Raw genomic sequence first — 19,738 nt, forward strand, 5'->3', positions numbered from 1 at the left:
GTCCTACTCGGAATACCACAGACAAGGTTTAGACTTTCCGGACTCTCATGAATGCCGCCATCAATCTAGCTTATACCACGAAGATTCTGATTAAGAGATCCAAGAGATACTCATTCAATCTAAGGTAGAACGGAAGTGGTTGTCAGGCACGCGTTCGTGGGGGAATGATGATGATTGTCACGTTCATCACATTCAGGTTGAAGTGCGAATGAATATCTTAGAAGCGGAATAAGTTGAATTGAATAGAAAAACAGTAGTACTTTGCATTAATCTTTGAGGAACAGCAGAGCTCCACACCTTAATCTATGGAGTGCAGAAACTCTACCGTATGAAAATACATAAGTGATAATGGTCCAGGCATGTCCAAATGGCCAGCCCCCATGAAAGTCTAAGATAGCATAAAACTGATCAAAGATGTCTAATACAATAGTAAAAAGTCCTATTTATACTAAACTAGTTACTAGGGTTTACAGAAGTAAGTAATTGATGCATAAATCCACTTCCGGGGCCCACTTGGTGTGTGCTTGGGCTGAGCTTGAATTTTACACGTGTAGAGGTCAATCTTGGAGTTGAACGCCAGTTTGTAACGTATTTCTGGCGTTCAACTCTGGCTTGTGACGTGTTTCTGACGTTTAACTCCAGACAGCAGCGTAGAACTGGCGTTCAACGCCCTTTTACGTCGTCTAAACTCGGCCAAAGTATGGACTATTATATATTTCTGGAAAGCCCTGGATGTCTACTTTCCAACGCAATTAAAAGCGCGCCATTTTGAGTTCTGTAGCTCCAAAAAATCCACTTTGAGTACAGGGAGGTCAGAATCCAACAGCATCAGCAGTCCTTCTTCAACCTCTGAATCTGATTTTTGCTCAAGTCCCTCAATTTCAGCCAGAAAATACCTGAAATTACAGAAAAACACACAAACTCATAGTAAAGTCCAGAAATGTGAATTTAACATAAAAACTAATGAAAACATCCCTAAAAGTAACTAGATTCTACTAAAAACATACTAAAAACAATGCCAAAAAGCGTATAAATTATCCGCTCATCACAACACCAAACTTAAATTGTTGCTTGTCCCCAAGTAACTGAAAATAAAATAGGATAAAAAGAAGAGAATATACTATAAATTCCAAACTATCAATGAAACATAGCTCCAATCAGATGAGCGGGACTTGTAGCTTTTTGCCTCTTGAATAGTTTTAGCATCTCACTTTATCCATTGAGGTTTAGAATGATTGGCATCTATAGGAACTCAGAGTTCAGATAGTGTTATTGATTCTCCTAGTTCAGTATGTTGATTCTTGAACACAGCTACTTTATGAGTCTTGGCCGTGGCCCTAAGAACTTTGTTTTCCAGTATTACCACCGGATACATAAATGCCACAGACACATAACTGGGTGAACCTTTTCAGATTGTGACTCAGCTTTGCTAAAGTCTCCAATTAGAGGTGTCCAGGGTTCTTAAGCACACTTTTTTTTTGCTTTGGACCTTGACTTTAACCGCTCAGTCTCATGTTTTCACTTGACACCTTCACGCCACAAGCACATGGTTAGGGACAGCTTGGTTTAGCCGCTTAGGCCAAGATTTTATTCCTTTAGGCCCTCCTATCCACTGATGCTCAAAGCCTTAGGATCCTTTTTATTTACCCTTGCCTTTTGGTTTTAAGGGTTACTGGCTTTTTGCTCTTGCCTCTTGGTTTTAAGAGCTTTTGGCTTTTTCTGCTTGCTTTTTCTCTCTTTTTTCTCTCTTTTTTTTTTCGCTATTTTTTTCTGCAAGCTTTTGTATTCACTGCTTTTTCTTGCTTCAAGAATCATTTTTATGATTTTTCAGATTATCAAATAACATGTCTCCTTGTCATCATTCTTTCAAGAGCCAATATATTTAACATTCATGAACAACAACTTCAAAAGACATATGCACTGTTCAAGCATTCATTCAGAAAACAAGAAGCATTGTCACCACATCAAAATAATTAAACTAAGTTCAAAGATAAATATACCCAACATGGCCATAAATAATTAAACTAAGCAAGGCCATAAATATACCCAACATGGCCGAACCTGGAGAGGAAGAAAAGGTAGTGATTTCCAGTGAGGAAGACCTCTATGGACGTCCACTGACCACTAAAGAGTTCCCTATTGAGGAACCAAAGGAATCTGAGGCTCATATAGAGACCATAGAGAGTCCACTGAACTTACCGTTGCCATTTATGAGCTCTGATGAGTATTCTTCCTTTGAAGAGGATGAAGACATTATTGAAGAGCAAGTTGCTCAATATCTAGGAGCAATCATGAAGCTGAATGCCAAGCTATTTGGTAATGAGACTTGAGAGGATGAACCTCCATTGCTCATTAATGAACTGAATACTTTGGGGCAACAGAAATTACCTCAGAAGAAACCGGATCCCAAAAAATTCTTAATACCCTGTATCATAGGCACTATGACCTTTAAGAAGGCTTTGTGTGACCTTGGGTCAAGTATAAACCTCATGCCACTCTTTGTAATGGAGAACGTAGGGATCTTTGAGGTACAAGCTGCAAGAATCTCACTAGAGATGGCAGACAATTCAAGGAAACAGGCTTATGGACTTGTAGAGGATGTCTTAGTGAAGGTTGAAGGCTTTTACATCCCTGCTAACTTCATAATCCTAGACACTGGAAAGGATGAAGATGAATCCATCATCCTTGGAAGATCCTTCCTAGCTACAGCAAGAGCTGTGATTGATGTGAACAGAGGAGAGTTAGTCCTGAAACTGAATGAGGACTACCTTGTGTTTAAGGCTCAAGGATCTTCTTCTGTAACCATGGAGAGGAAGAATGAAAATCTTCTCTCAGTACAGAGTCAAACAGAGCCCCCACACTCAACTTCTAAGTTTGGTGTTGGGAGGCCACCATTAAGCTCTGAGTCTCTGTGAAGCCCTCTAATAGCTCACTGTCAAGCTATTGACATTAAAGAAGCGCTTATTGGGAGGCAACCCAATGTTATTTAATTATATTTATTTTAGAAATTTGTTTTCCATTGTTATTTTATGTTTTCTTTAGGTTGATGATCATGTGAAGTCATAAAAACAGTTGCAGAAATAAAGCAAAATAAAAAACAGCACACTCTGAAGGACAGGCTTACTGGCGTTTAAACGCCAGTAAGGATAGCATTCTGGGCATTTAACGCCAGAAATGGCAGCATTCTGGGCGTTCAGAAAAATGCTCAGTAAAGGAGGAATCCTGGCGTTTAACGCCAGCCAAGGTATCTTTTCAATTCCTTCCAAAATGCTTTCAAAACTTACATATCTTTTCAAATTCTTTTCATCTCTTTTTAATTTCTCTTGCATACATTAATAAGTTTTCAAAATTAATTGCATCATTCTTCTTCTACTCCCTTCTATCTTATTTTGCTCGAGGACGAGCAAACCTTCTAAGTTTGGTGTGGAAAAAGCTCTGCTGTTTGTTTTTCATAACCATTAATGACACCTAAGGCCGGAGAAACCTCTAGGAAGAGAAAAGAGAAGGCAGTTGCTTCCAACTCTGAGTCATGGGAGATGGAGAGATTCATCTCAAAAGCCCATCACTAGAAATAGAATGGAGCAAACAAGAGAGCCCACTCATGGACCTCAACAAGAGCACTCCATTATCCTCCATAAAACTAGAGAGGACCAAAAGGCCATGAGAGAGGAGCAACAAAGGCAAGGAAGAGATATTGAGGGGCTAAATCACTCCATGGGATCTTCAAGAAGAAGAACTATCCGCCATCACTAAGGTGGACCCGTTCCTTAATTTCCTTGTTCTTATTTTTCTGTTTTTCAAATTCTATGCTTTATGTTTTGTCTATGTTTGTGTCTTTATTACATGATCATTAGTGTCTAGTGTCTATGTCTTAAAGCTATGAATGTCCTATGAATCTTTCACCTTTCTTAAATGAAAAATGTTTTAATTGCAAAAGAAAAAGAAGTACATGAATTTCGAATTCTATCTTGAAAATAATCTAATTATTTTGATGTGGTGGCAATACTTTTTGTTTTCTGAATGAATGCTTGAACATTGCATATTTTTGAAGTTGTTATTTATGAATGTTAAAATTGTTGGCTCTTGAAAGAATAATGAAAAAGGAGAAATATTATTTGATAATATGAAAATCATAAAAATGATTCTTGAAGCAAGAAAAAACAGTGAAAAATAAAGGCTTGCAAAAAAAAAAAAAGAAAAAAAAAGAGAAGAAAAAGAAAGAAAAAGAAAAAGCAAGCAGAAAAAGCCAATAGCCCTTTAAACTAAAAGGCAAGGGTAAAAAGGATCCAAGGCTTTGAGCATTAATGGATAGGAGGGCCCAAAGGAATAAAATCCTGGCCTAAGCGGCTAAATCAAGCTGTCCCTAACCATGTGCTTGTGGCGTGAAGGTGTCAAGTGAAGAGCTTGAGACTGAGCAGTTAAAGTCGTGGTCCAAAGCAAAAAAAGAGTGTGCTTAAGAGCTTTGGGCACCTCTAACTGGGGACTCTAGCAAAGCTGAGTCACAATCTGAAAAGGATCACCCAGTTATGTGTCTGTGGCATTTATGTATTCGGTGGTAATACTGGAAAACAAAATGCTTAGGGCCAAGGCCAAGACTCATAAAGTAGCTGTGCTCAAGAATCAACATATTGAACTAGGAGAATCAATAACACTATCAGAATTCTGAGTTCCTATGGAAGCCAATCATTCTGAACTTCAAAGGAAAAAGTGAGATGCCAAAACTGTTCAGAAGCAAAAAGCTACTAGCCCCGCTCATCTAATTGGAACTGAGCTTCATTGATATTTGAAATTTATTGTATTTTCTCTTCTTTTTATCCTATTTTATTTTTAGTTGCTTGGGGACAAGCACCAATTTAAGTTTGGTGTTGTGATGAGTGGATAATTTATACCCTTTTGGCATTGTTTTTACATAGTTTTTAGTATGTTTTAGTTACTTTTTATTATATTTTTATTATTTTTTATTCAAAAATCACATTTCTAGACTTTACTATGAGTTTGTGTGTTTTTCTGCGATTTCAGGTATTTTCTGGCTGAAATTGAGGGACCTGAGCAAAAATCTGATTCAGAGGCTGAAAAAGGACTGCAGATGCTGTTGGATTCTGACCCTCCTGCACGCGAAGTAGATTTTCTGGAGCTATAGAAGCCCAATTGGCATACTATCAATTGCGTTGGAAATTAGACATCATGGACTTTCCAGAAATATATAATAGTCTATACTTTGCCCGATATTTGATGGTCCAAACTGGCGTTCAAAGCCAGCCTAAAACTTTCTAGTGTAAAACGCCCAAACTGGCACCAGAATTGGAGTTAAACGCCCAAACTGGCACCCAAGCTGGCGTTTAACTCCAAGAACAGCCTATGCATATGAAAGCTTCAATGCTCAGCCCAAGCACACACCAAGTGGGCCCCGGAAGTGGATTTTTGCACTATCTACACTTAGTTACTTATTTTCTGTAATCCCTAGTAGCTAGTTTAGTATAAATAGCACTTTTTACTATTGTATTTGCATACTTTATCATCACATCACGTTTTGGAGGCTGGCCTCACGGCCATGCCTAGACTTTTTTCACTTATGTATTTTCTACGGTGGAGTTTCTACACCCCATAGATTAAGGTGTGAAGCTTTGTTGTTCTTCATGAATTAATGCAAGTACTATTGTTTTTCTATTCAATTCACGCCTATTTCTTCTCTAAGATACTCACTCGTACTTCAATCTGGAGAATAATATGATCCGTGACACTTATCATTATTCTCAATTCTATGAACGTGTGACTGACAACCACTTCCGTTCTATCTGAGCTCAACGTAGTCATTGGGCGACAACTTGAGTGCGTATCTCTTGGATATCTAATACACGGATCGAGTCCGTGAGATTAGTATCTTCGTGGTATAGGCTAGAACCAATTGGCAGCATTTTTGGGATCCGGAAAGTCTAAACCTTGTCTGTGGTATTCCGAGTAGGATTTGGGAAGGGATGACTGTGACGAGCTTCAAACCTACGAATGTTGGGCACAAGTGACAGTGTGCAAAAGGATCAATGGATCCTATTCCGACGCTAGCGGGAACCGACAGATGATTAGCCATGCGGTAGCTGTACCTGGTATTTTTCATCCGAGACGAGAAATTTGACAGTTGATTAGCCATGCAGAAACTGCAGAGGACCATTTTCACTGAGAGGATCCTACAGCTTGCCATGGAAGGAAGTAACGCATGGTTGGAAGAAGACAATAAGAAAGCAGAGGTTCAGAAGCAACAAAGCATCTCCAGACGCTTATCTGAAATTCCCACCAATGAACTACATAAGTACCCTTATCTTATTTTATGTTTTATTTATCTTTTAATTATCAAAACCTTATAACCATTTGAATCCGCCAGACTGAGATTTACAAGTTGACCATAGCTTGCTTCAAGCCGACAATCTCCGTGGGATCGATCCTTGCTCACGTAAGGTATTACTTGGACGACCCAGTGCACTTGCTGGTTAGTTGTGCGAAGATATGAAAAGTGTGAATCACGATTTCCCACACCAATTATAATAGCATGACCCTCTGGTTGGGCCTCAGGTTTGGACTCAGAGGCTATATGGCCATCTTCATATTGATGATCTACCATTGTTTAAAGGATGAATCCCAGGTCCTCAAAAACGGTGCCAATGTTTCGAGGGTTACCTGAAACATTCATTTTGGGCTTAAACGTGAGGTCCAAAATCTTTATAGGGCAGCGTTCGACTTTCTTGTGCCGAGGTGCCGCCGTCCGAGTTCCTCGTGAAGAGGTTGGAGGTGGTACCTGCAAGAGACTCCGATGCTTAAGTTAGCAAGGGCTTTAGGAAAGTTTTTAATAGATTGGAACGTAAATTTTACCTAAGGAGTTTATAGTAGAGTCAATAACCACTTTTGTTGGAGTAGTTCCACCTTTTCTGATGGATAACCGACTTCCACACATTTTTCACAGCAACTTCATTAAGAATTTTCTATTGGAGGTAAATTATTCATGCAGATTTTTTTAATTATGGATATACTTTTAAAAGAATAAAAGTAAAATAGTTTAACAAGGCAATATTTTTTTTTAAAATTACACAGAATAAATTATTATTTCAGATTTTTTTTATTTGAATATGTTTTTAAAGAATAAAAGTAAAATAGTTCACAAGAGACAATTTTTTTAAAAATAAATTTACACAGAATAACTTTTCTCTTCAAATTATTATAATATACTCTTTTAATGTACTCTAACTACCTACACAATATATAATGTCAATTGGTGTCCAAATTTAAATTTTAATATTGTCTTTATAAGAGAGGTTTATTATTAAAAAAATTTCTTCCGTATATCCGTTAGTTACGTTGAATAAAAAAATTTCCACACATTTTTCACAACAACTTCATTAAGAATTTTCTATTGGAGGTAAATTATTCATGTAGATTTTTTTTGTTATGGATATGCTTTTAAAAGAATAAAAGTAAAATAGTTTAACAGGACAATATTTAAAAAAAAAATACACAGAATAATTTTTGTATCAATATATGATTCATTTTGCATATAATATTCATTCATCTAAATTCATTCATGGAGTACCTTATAAAAATTATATTTAACTAATTTTTTTTATCTTAAACCATTTTATATTTTGAGATTCAAAATTTTGTATTTTTAATTTTATTCAAGGTTTATTTTTTTGGTTTTATTTTAGTTCTGTTAATAAAAAAGTGTTAATATCTATAATAATATATAATGACAATATCGGAAGTTTGTTGTCAAAATTTAAGTTCCAATATTGTCCTTAATGAGAGAGATTTATTATTAAAAAAAAATTCTCCTGTATAACTGTCAGTTACTTTAAATGAAAAAACTTTCACCTATTTTAAACAACAACTTTGTAAAAGCCAGGTAATTAGTAAATAATTAGCCAATAAATTAATTATTATTTAAAAAAATTAGAAAAATAAAATTTATAGTTTAATGAAATAGAAATAATTAAAATATAAATTTTAACACTAATTTTAAAAGTTTTGGTTCAAAATTGGGCCAACGGGCCGAACGGTTGGACCGGACCCGTATTGGGCCTAAAACCCAACATATAAGTATGCAACCTCAGTCTCTTTTCTTTCATAATTGAAGGTACATGTTGAGACATGAAAAAGGGGGAGAAGAAGAGGACCTCAAACCCTTGCTTCAATTTCAATCCCACGTAACTTTAAATCTGGAGCTTCGATTGACGAGTCATCAGTGGCCACGCATTTATCTCGGAATTCTCTATAAAATTCACCCAACAATTTAGTAAGAAAATCTCAATTCCTCACTCAGCCTTCCTCTCCTAAAATTCAAAATTTGGGTATTTTGAGTTTGGTAAAATTGTGTGATTTTGATGTTCTAGACTTGAATTAGCTTGAGGAAACTATTGGGTTTTGTTCATTTGATGTGTGGGTAAGATAAGAACCCTCAAAACCCTTGTAAATTCTTTGATTATATGAGGTTGGGTATTGAGCTTGTGTATATGGATGTAATGATATAAATTAGGTAGTATATATGTGATTTGGAACATGTGTGAGGAGGTTGGAAGCTTGGATTGAGCATTGGGTGCTGAAATCTTGGTGGTGGAGGCTTGAAATTTTGCGAATTGAAGTGTCTTGGGCTTTAACAAGGAATTAGCCAAGGTATGATTTTGGTTTCACGTAGATAATGTATAATGTAACATGAAAATTTAGGCTAGTTAACCGTAGGATAGGTTGGATTATATGAACTTGTTATAGTTTAGTAATTTTGGTAAAAGTGTTGAGTTTACTATGAGTTTGTGATGATGATTAATGAGGTTGATGATGGTTAATGATGATTGTGATGTTTGATGATGATAATAAATTGTGATTGATGATATTTTGATGTATAATGAGTTGTGTTGTTTGATGTTTAATCATTGGATGAAAAGTGATAAAATTAAGTATTGGTAGTTGTGGTATAGATAAAAGGATTTGGTATTTATTTTGAATACCATTGGTAATTTTTGGGGTGTGAAACATTGGTTTTAAGTTGAGGTTTTGGTGAAAATAGAGGTTTGGTACATTTGGTAAAAACTTAATTTTTAGTCAACTTCGGTGGTCCATAACTTAAGCCTCAAATTGTTTATTTGAATTCAAATTAAAGATAATTTCAAGAGCTTTAAAATGGTTTAAAGTTTGTAAAAATCGGAATTTTGTAGAGGAAGTTATGAACGTCGGAAGTTGGGTGTAGAAAACTGGTTTTTATGACTTAGCAGCTTTTTGAGAAAAAGGAGGAGTCGCGTACGCGAGCATGCACACGCGACGCAAGATTCATTCACTCTCTTGATATCTCGCGTATGCAGACATGGTCTCGCATACGCAGACCTGAAAATTTGGACGCTCGCGTACGCGAGCAGTATACGCGACGTGAGAGTCCCCCCTGTTTTGAAATCTCGCGTACGCGGACATAGTCTCATGTACGCGAGCCCTCTATTTTAACCAAAAATATGATTTTTGAATGTTTAACCAATCCTCTAGCTTTCTGATAAATCCCAATTTTGTGGTTTATCTTGTGTTGAATTTAGTGGATTTTATCAACTTATCTCACATTTATTCAATGAAATAGCATGGTTTTGTGAATTTCTCCTAATTGTGCTTAAGATTGAAAACATGCTTTTTAGGTCCTTAAGTTGCTAAATTTAATTCACTTTAATTTCACTCGATGTCTTGATGTATTTGTTTAGTGATTTCAGGCGTAAGAGGCAAGGATTGGATAAAAGAAGTGAAGAAAAAACATGCAAAGTGGAGAATTCATGAAGAAATGAGGATTTGGTGAATTCATGGTGACGCGTACTCGTGAGAGAGGAGCTTGCTAGGCCACGCGTATGCGTGACCCATGCGTACGCGTGACACTTGTCACATAACCTCATTAAAGGAAATATGCTGGGGCGATTTCTGAGCTCATCCAGGCCCAAATCCAACTCATTTCTGAAGTATTTGAAGCCAAAATCAAGAAGGATGAAGAGGGGAGCAATTAGTGTAGTGTAGAAACATGTTTTAGGATAGTTTTTTAGAGAGAGAAGCTCCCTCTTCTCTCTAGAATTAGGGTAGAATTTGGTTAATCTCTCTTAGATTTAGGGTTTAATTCTTGTTTTCAATTAGTTTTCATTGCAATTCTTGTTCCTACATCTTTGTTCTCTTAGTTTACATTGTTAATTTCTCTTTTATGCCTCTTTTTAGTTTATGAACACTCTTGTTAATTTTTATTTTCTTTAATGCAATTGATGTCTTTTTATGTTTCTTATTGTTTAATTGAGTTGTTATTGTTATTTTCTTGCTCTTGGTAGTCTTAGAATTTATTATTATTGCAATTTATTATGCTTTTATTTTTATGCATGCCAAGTGTTTGATAAAACGCTTGGTTGGATTTTAGAGTAGATTTTGAGCATTCTTGGCTTAGAAAGAGAAGATTGGTAATCTTGAGTCATTGATACCAATTTATATTAGTGATCTAGAGTTGTTAGTTAATCTTGTTTCCATTGACATTACTTATAGTTTGGGGTTAACTAGGTATATTTGACTTTCTTCTGATGCGAAAATAACGTAATAGGCTTAACTCTTGTTAATTATTATGTTATGATTAATGACTAGGATAGAAAACCTTGATTCTCAATCCTTACCATGAATGCCTCTTTAGTATTTGTTATCTTTAATTGTTTGATTTACTTCCTTGCCATTTAAATTTCTTTCTACTTTATCAACCCACCACCGTGAATCTCATAACCAATAATTGAGCACCTGATTGTAATTCCTAGGGAGAATGACCCAAGAATAATACTCTCGGTTATTTTTATTGGGTTAAACTTGTGACAACCAAAATTAAACTTTGATTGAGGGTTGTTTGTTGGTTTAGATCTATACTTCGACAAGATTATTTTTGTGTGAAAATTCTAAACCGACGGTAACCTTCTTTCACTTTCCAAATCTCTTTTACACATGTTTAAGGTCTGTTAGTGAGCCTTTAAGCCTTAGAATGAGAATGAGTCTGTTAACTAAGTTGAAAAAAATATATGGATGGGTTTTGCAAAGTGTTAGTTGAAGTAAAGAGGCGTTGTTAACGTTGAATGAGAGGAGATTGATGAGAACGATGGGAGTAATGATGATTTGTAATTAAATGAGATATATGTGACTGGGTAAGATGCAGTGGTGTGATTCACTTGCTCCGGGTAAGAGTCGAGACACCAGGTAAGATGCAATGGTGTTGTACACTTGCTTCGGATAAGAAATGAGGAAGAAGAATGATAAAAACTAAGTTAATTATGAATTTTGAATGAATATGAAAGAATTGAAATGATATTCAGTAATGGCTTTAGGGATAAATGAGTAACCCCTATCCGAGATATAACTTTGATAATAAATGAGTAATCCCTATGCATGATGCGATTTTGAGGGTAGACGAGTAATTCCTATCCGAAGATAGACGAGTAATTCCTATTCGAGTCATGGCCTGTGGATAGACGAGTAATCCTTACCCAGGTTATGGTTTGAGGCACCTACCTGAGTAGACGAGTAATACGTATTCTAGGTTGGGTGAAACACTGGCATAGGGAGACAAGTAATACCTATCCATGTTGTGGTGTTCTGTCCAGGGTTCACTACTGGACATGTCAAGATTGCCTGTGCAACTGACATATGATATCATCGGCCATAGCGCAGACATCCATCATGTGCATTTGTGTGATTTGCTTGAGTATACTTTGTTTTGGCTTGCCTAAACACTTATACATGCTTAACTGCTATTTGCTCTAACTGTAGTATTTGTACCTCTATTTGTGTTTTCTTTGTTTGAATTGTATATCTTTGCAACTGAGAGATCCCTCGTTTGGCGAAGGAGTGACGAGGATTATTCCATCAGTGTTTCAGAGGGTTGGAGGAGACGGAAAGTGAAGTATTAGGTTAAAGGTAGATTTAGAACTTGAACACCTTAGACAACCACCCAAATTTATGGTTTAGTATATTTCATTAAGTTTAACTCTAAGTGTCGAAGTTTTAGGATTGCCTCTGGCTTTTCTGGGATATTATACATTATGTACGTGGGCACCTTTACCATGCTGAGAACCTCCAGTTCTCATTCCATACATATGTTATTGTTTTTTAGATGCAGGACACGAGGTACCGCACTGAGCATTCTGGAGACCTTCTGGAAGCGAAGAGCTATATTTTGGGTTTAGCATTATGTTCTACTTTTATATATATTTACATAGTTGTTCTCCACTCCTTGTATTTTGTATTTTGCCCCTTCTAGAGGCTAACTTGGAAAACATGAGTTTATTTTATAGTTTGGGATTGTATTTTGGGTTATGTATATATATATATATATATATATATATATATATATATATATATATATATATATATATATATATATATATATATATCTGTGTGTGTGTGTGTGTGTGTGTGTGTGTGTGTGTGTGTGTGTGTGTGTGTGTGTGTAAGTATACTCTGGCCAACCTTAGTATTCCGAAGGTTACCTGAAATGGGGAGGTCGATCTCGGATGAGATCTTCGGATCTGGACTGGGCTGTTGCGTCTGACTTGTTGACGTAAGAGATGCTGCGAGTCCTTGTTCACCGGAGGGGGGGTGGTACCTGCAAGAGACTCCGATGCTTAAGTAAGCATGGGCTTTAGGCAGATTTTTTAGTAGAATCAGAGTATGAGTTATACCTGGGTGCTCCAGTGTATTCATAGTAGTGTTGAGTGACCTTCCTTGAGATAAGTTTGTTATCTTATCTTATCTTTTGTAGGTGAGATCGCCTATCTTTTGGCCAGCCGCCTTCTGGTAGGCGGTGACTCTTCTTTCTTGGGCCTCTTTGGGCCTCTGTCGCGATCTTCTGAACTCTTTGTGAAGAGGTTGGTAATGGACTATACTTCTAAGAGGTCGGCCCATTTGCTTTAGGCCATCTCAGATCTTGTAGCTCGGACCGATGTATGAACAGTGCCCCTACTTGTGCTTCGACCTTCCTATGAGGACGTGCTTTTAAGCTTCTACCTCTTTAGGAAGTCGTGTTCAAGCATATTGCTTGGTTCGTGTCTGATCTGCCTTTGCTTTTGTTTTTAGGTTGTTTTTTCAACCTTTTGTATGGTTTTGTATTTTTGGCGACGTCGTCCTTTATGGTTTGCAGGCCGGGATTTTTAGTCGATTTCCAACAACTTTTTAGGTAGCATTCTTATATAGAACCTTTTCTTTTTAGTTTGTTTGGATGACTTTTTAGCCCCGTCTTGAGGTCACACTTCCGCTTTAAGTATCATCCCTTTTCAGGGCTTGTACCTTTTAGTTGAGCATTTTGGGTCTAGGTTTTTTAACCTTTTTGGCCTTTGTATGATGTTTTGTTCCTTTTCAGTGATCCTTTCATTGGTCCGACTTCTCTGTCGGGCCTTCTTAAGTTATTTTTAGTAATTCCATTTTATTTAGACCTCGTCAGGTCACTTTTTCTGGGTTACTTTTTATAACTACTTGCATTAACTTGCTTCTATCGCTTCACCTTGCCGACCTCTTTTGATCGGGAAATGAATTTTGCGTTTTATGAGCGTAAATTAATGCGTCTTGGTAGGAAACTTTTTAGGGAATCTGAAAACTTTATTCAAATAAAATGAAGATATTTAAAAGTGTGTACATGTAAGTACTTACCCTTCTAGGTTGGGCAATTTTTTGGATCTCGGCCTGGCGCCTCGTTAAAAAACCTGTTTAGGAAAAAGAGTGCACCTTGACCTAAGATCTTTACTATTTGCTAGCTATAGTACCTTCTTAGGTTACAGGCGTGCCATGACCTTGGTAGCTCTTGCCTTTCGAGGTCGGCTACCTTATAGTAACCTTTTCCTAGTACTTCGGCAACTCGGCAGGGTCATTTTCAGTTAGCTGCTAGCTTCCCTTCTCCTGATCGACCTGCTCCGATGTCATTTCGGATTAAGATGAGATCGTTGGTGGAGAAACTTTGCTGGACTACCTTCCGATTATACCTTGAAGCCATTTGACTCTTTAGTACTTCCTCTCTAATCCGAGCTCTTTCTCGGACCTCTAGAAGTAGATCGAGTTCTTCCCTTTGAGCTTGAGAGTTGATGTCTTCGTTGTACAGGATCACTCTAGGAGATCCTTCTTCTACTTCAACGGGGATCATTGCTTCCATTCCGTAAGCATGTCGGAAGGGTGATTCCCCAATATTGGAGTGGGGTGTTGTCCGATATGCCCATAGGACTTGTGGGAGCTCCTCGGCCCAAGCTCCCTTCGCGTCCTGTAGCCTCCATTTTAACCCGTCTAATATGACTTTATTGGCGGCTTCCGCCTGTCCGTTGGCTTGTGTGTGCTCTACAGAGGTGAACTGGTGCTTGATTTTCAAATCGGCTACCAGGTTTTTGAAGCCTGTGTCGGTGAACTGAGTGCCATTGTCTGTAGTAATGGAGCATGAGATTTCAAATCTTGTGACAATGTTTCTGTATAGGAACTTCCGACTTCTTTGGGCGGTGGCCATAGCCAATGGCTCTACTTCAATCCACTTTGTGAAGTAGTCTATGCCTACAATGAGGAACTTAACTTGCCCTGATCCCTGGGGGAAAGGTCTGAGGAGGTCGAGCCCCCACTTTGCAAACAGCCAAGGTGAAGTGACACAGATGAGTTCTTCGGGTGGTGTGATGTGAAAGTTGGCATGCTTCTAACATGAGGGGCATGTTTTGACGAACTCTGTTGCTTCCTTTTGCAAAGTCGGCCAGTAAAAACCAGCTCGGAGTACCTTTTTGGAAAGAGCTCGCTCCCCTAGGTGGTTGCCGCACATGCCACTGTGGACGTCCTCAAGAACTTCCCTCGTAGCGTAGGTCGGGACGCATTTTAGGAGGGGTGTAGAGATTCCTCTCCTATATAGGACGTCGTGCACTATGGTGTAGTACTGCGCTTCTCGTACTAGCCTTTTTGCCTCCTTTTTGTCTGTGGAAAGTGTTTCAGACTTAAGATAACTGACTATGGGAGTCATCCACTGATGAGTCCATATTTTATGATATATTTTGGTTTGATTTGAGTGGATTTCATCACATAAACCCACATTTATTCATCTAAATAGCATGCTTTTGAGATTTCTTCCTAAATTGTGCTTGAAAGTGAAAACATGCTCTTTTGTGCTTAATTTAGTCAATTTTAATTCACTTTAATCCCATTTGCTGCCTTGATATATTTGTAAAGTGATTTCAGGTTTCCAAGGCAAGTATGGGTTGAAGAAGTGAGGAAAAAAGTATGCAAAAAGGAAGAAACCATGAAGAAATAGAGTTTGGAAGTTCCAGCACCCGTGCGTATGCACAAGTATGCGTGCACACGCACAACAAGGATTTGCGAGCGACGCGTATGCATGACCCACTGATGACAAGTCATCTTAGCCTAGTTTCACTAGTCTTTTTCTTTTGTTTTCACTTGAATTGTGCACTTTCTTGAGCTACAAGTAAGCTAATTTGGGTAGATTTTCATGCTTCCTTTGATTGAATCAACCATGTATGAATTCATGCTATTTCATGGGGTTTTATGCTATAATTATCACATATTATGATAAAATGAATATCTCATGATTTTAAGCATAGCTTTGATGTGTTTGGTTGATTAATGATAGGTGAAGAAAGGTTGAAGCAAGAAGGAATGGCTAGGAGTAAAGAGAGGACAATGGAATAAGTGAAAATGAACCAGGAAGCAAAAAGCTGGACCAAAAGTTAGCCTCAAACTTTTGCACAAACTTTTGGGTGAAAAGTTAGCCCCAACGTTAGCCCCTAACTTTTGGGCTAACGTTGGCACATGAAAGTTACTCCCTGGGCACCAAAAGTTTGCGCCAACGTTAGCCCCTAACTTTGTGGCTAACGTTGGCATGAGAAAAACACCCCCTGGCCACCAAAAGTTTGCGCCAACGTTAGCCTCTAACTTTTGGGCTAACGTTGGCACATGAACAATACAAAGGGGGAGCAAACGTTTGCGCCAACGTTAGCCTCTAACTTTTGGGCTAACGTTGGCGCCATAAGTACACATAAGGGGGCCAACGTTGGAGCAAAAGTTAGACCCCTAACTTTTGCCCCAACGTGGATAGCAGCAAAGCATGGAGGCTGATAGTAAAAGTTAGAGTAAAAGTTAGCCTCAAACTTTTACTCAAACTTTTACTCAAACTTTTGCAAAACTCCAATCCGGTTCAATTAGTTCACTTTGGTTCCTCTCCAAACTCCAAGAGCAATCAACCAAGGCCTCTCTCAACCCAATTCCACCAAGAGCAAAGGCCCAACTCAAGGCTTGAAGATCTTTTGAAGAAAGTGTATAAATAGGATAGAATTCAAGTTTCTAAGGGAGTTTCCCTTTTTAGTTTTTCAGAATAGCTTTCTTTTGAATTTTGCTTAGAGCTCACTTTTACATTTTTTAGCATTGTTGTTTTAATTCAAGAGAATTTGGGAGGAGAATTGATCTCTCTTCTTCCTTGTTCTTGCCCAGCATTCTTTACATTTCTTGTCTTGGATCTTGGGTGGAGAATTGAAGAAATTCTGTTTCAATCTCACATTGGGATCTTGTTTAATTTTCTGCTTAATTGAATTCCAGTTTCGGTCACTTGCTTCTTCATCTACTTTCTTTGCAATTTACAATCTCTTTTGCATTTGTTCTTGTTGGATCTGGGAAGGCACTGAGATCTAGACTTGGTTTTCTAGTCTCTTGGGTCCTGAGATTCGGATTTCCCATTTCCCACTCCCTGTTTACTGTTTTCATGCCTATTTACATTTCTGTTTTGAGATCCGGTTTGATTCAAGACATCCTTTACTTCTCTATTTGTTGCAATTTACTTTTCCTTGTTTAATTCCTGCAAATCCAACTCCCAATTCCCTTTACAATTCAAGCCATTTACATTTCTTGCACTTTAAGATTTTGCAATTTACATTTCTTGCGTTCTAAGTTTCTGCCATTTAATTTCTTGCTCTTTAAGATTCAGGACTTTAAATTCCAGTTCTCTTTAATTTCATGCCAATTACCCATTCCCTTTACTTTCTATGCAATTTAAATTCTGCAAATCACAAATCTCTCAACCAAATCTTGATTCGCTTGACTAAATCAACCACTAAACTAAAATTGCTCAATCCTTCAATCCCTGTGGGATCGACCTCACTCCCGTGAGTTATTATTACTTGATGCGACCCGGTGCACTTGCCGGTTAGATTTGGGTGTTTTGGAGAAATTCGTTTCTTCCACAGAAATATCCCATCAAGTTTTTGGCGCCGTTGCCGGGGATTGATTAGATTGACAATGATTAAGTGAGGTGGTGATCTAGATCTAGCATTTTTATTTCCTGTTTCTTTAATTTTTGACTAACCCACTAACTGTTTGAATTTTTGCTTAAGCTAACTAAAATTTCATTCTAGCAATAGATTGAAGTGTCACTGGTTTGTGTGTTTCTTATGTTCTGCTTGTATGTCAGGTACAAGAAGAAATACACCCATCTTTCATGAACAAGACGAAAGAACTCTTAGAAAGTTAAGAAGAGCTGAAAGAGGGAAAAATATTGTTGGAGAAGAGGAATCAGAAGAAGAATTCCAAGATATGGAGGAACATTCAATCAATCCACCAGGTGGAGCAGGCAACAACAATAACAATCCACCCCAGAGGAGAGTTTTGGCCTCCTATACCTTTGCAAATGCTAGACATTATAGAAGCAGCATTCTCACCCCTAATGTCAATGCAAATAACTTTGAATTAAAGCCACAACTCATTACATTGGTCCAAAACAACTGCTCGTTTGGGGGAGGACCATTGGAGGATCCAAATCAACATCTATCTACCTTCTTAAGGATTTGTGACACTGTCAAGTCCAATGGCGTGAATCCTGAGACCTACAAGCTTCTGCTGTTCCCGTTCTCATTAAGGGACAAGGCCGCACAATGGCTTGAAACTTTTCCTCAAGGAAGCATCACTAGCTGGGATGATTTGGTGACTAAATTTCTAGCCAAATTCTACCCACCTCAAAGGGTTAACAGGCTGAAAACCGAGGTACAAACATTCACACAATTGGATGCTGAAAATTTGTATGAAGCATGGGAGAGATACAAGGATCTGCTGAGGAAATGTCCACAAAAAATGTTCACTGAGTGGGACAAGCTACAGAACTTCTATGAAGGACTCACCCTAAAGGCTCAAGAATCACTTGACCACTCAGCTGGAGGCTCCTTGCAACTCATGATAACTGCAGAGGAAGCTCAAAATCTCATTGATATGGTGGCTAACAACCAATATTTCTTTGCTCATCAAAGAAACCGCCAACCATCACAAAGAAGAGGAGTAATGGAGCTAGAAGGAGTGGACTCAATCTTGGCTCAAAACAAGATGATGCAGCAGCAAATTCAACAACAATTTGAGCAAATGGCCAAGAGGATTGATAGTCTCCAAGTTGCAGCAGTTAACACTAGCCAACCATCAACCACATGGGGACAGAGTGAAGAAACTCAAGAAGAACAACAACAAGAGCAAGTACAGTATATGCACAACCAAGGACCAAATGAAGTGTATGGTGATACATACAATCCATCCTAGAAGAACCACCCAAACCTCAGATGGGGAGATAATCATACCCAAAACCAACAACCATGGCAGAGGAACTCAAACCAAAACAACCCAAGAAGCAACCAAAACCACAACCAGCAGCAGACTAACCAAAACCCCTACAGAAAACCTCAAAACAACTACCCCAACCCCAACCAGTACCAATCCAATAAGCAACCCACCAACCAAAATGCCTATCATCCACCACCCACATCTCATAACCTACCTCAAGTATCACCTGAAGCCCAGAGAATCACTAACTTGGAGGCCATGATAGAAAAAATGTTGAAACACCAGGAAATGGTAACCAAGAATCAGGAAGCATCCCTGAAGAGCCTAGAGAGACAGATGGGGCAAATCTCCAAGCAGATTTCTCTTGAGAGACCTTCAAGCTCACTGCCGAGTGACACAATCCCAAATCCTAAGGAAGAATGCAAGGCAATACAATTAAGGAGTGGGAGAACATTGATGAGCAACAATGACACTACTAAGAAGCAAGTAGAGAGCAGTAAAAGACCAATAGAAGAGGAACAGCCAACACACACAGAGGAAGCCAATGATGATGATGCAATGGCAAGCAAGGAAGCCTCAAAGCAAACTCAAGCAAAGGGGGAACAACCAAAAATTCCAAAAAAAGGGAATGAAGCAGTTGAAGAGCCAACCAAGAATCAAAAGCAACAAGTAGAGAAAACCTTTATACCTCCACTGCCATATCCCCAGAGGTTCAACAAAGAAACCAAGGACCAGCATTTTCACAAGTTCCTTGAAACTTTCAAAAAGTTGGAAATCAATATTCCTTTTGCTGAAGCACTTGAGCAAATGCCTCTGTATGCCAAGTTTTTGAAGGAGCTTATCAACAAGAAAAGAAGTTGGCTTGAGAAGGAAACCGTGTTACTCACCGAGGAATGCAGTGCTTTGATTCAAAGGGGCATTCCACCAAAACTCAAGGATCCAGGAAGCTTTGTAGTCTCATGCACCATTGGCAGAATAATTCTCAACAAAGCTCTATGTGACCTTGGTGCCAGCATCAACTTAATGCCTCTCTCAATGATGAGAAAACTTGCTATAGAAGAGCTTAAACCCACCAGGATGTCATTGGTCATGGCTGACAGATCAATCAAAACACCCACTGGAATTGTGGAAAATCTGTTGGTAAAGGTTGGGAAGT

The sequence above is a fragment of the Arachis hypogaea genome, chromosome 11, assembly GCF_003086295.3.
Source record: "Arachis hypogaea cultivar Tifrunner chromosome 11, arahy.Tifrunner.gnm2.J5K5, whole genome shotgun sequence".
NCBI classification, from domain to species: domain Eukaryota; kingdom Viridiplantae; phylum Streptophyta; class Magnoliopsida; order Fabales; family Fabaceae; genus Arachis; species Arachis hypogaea.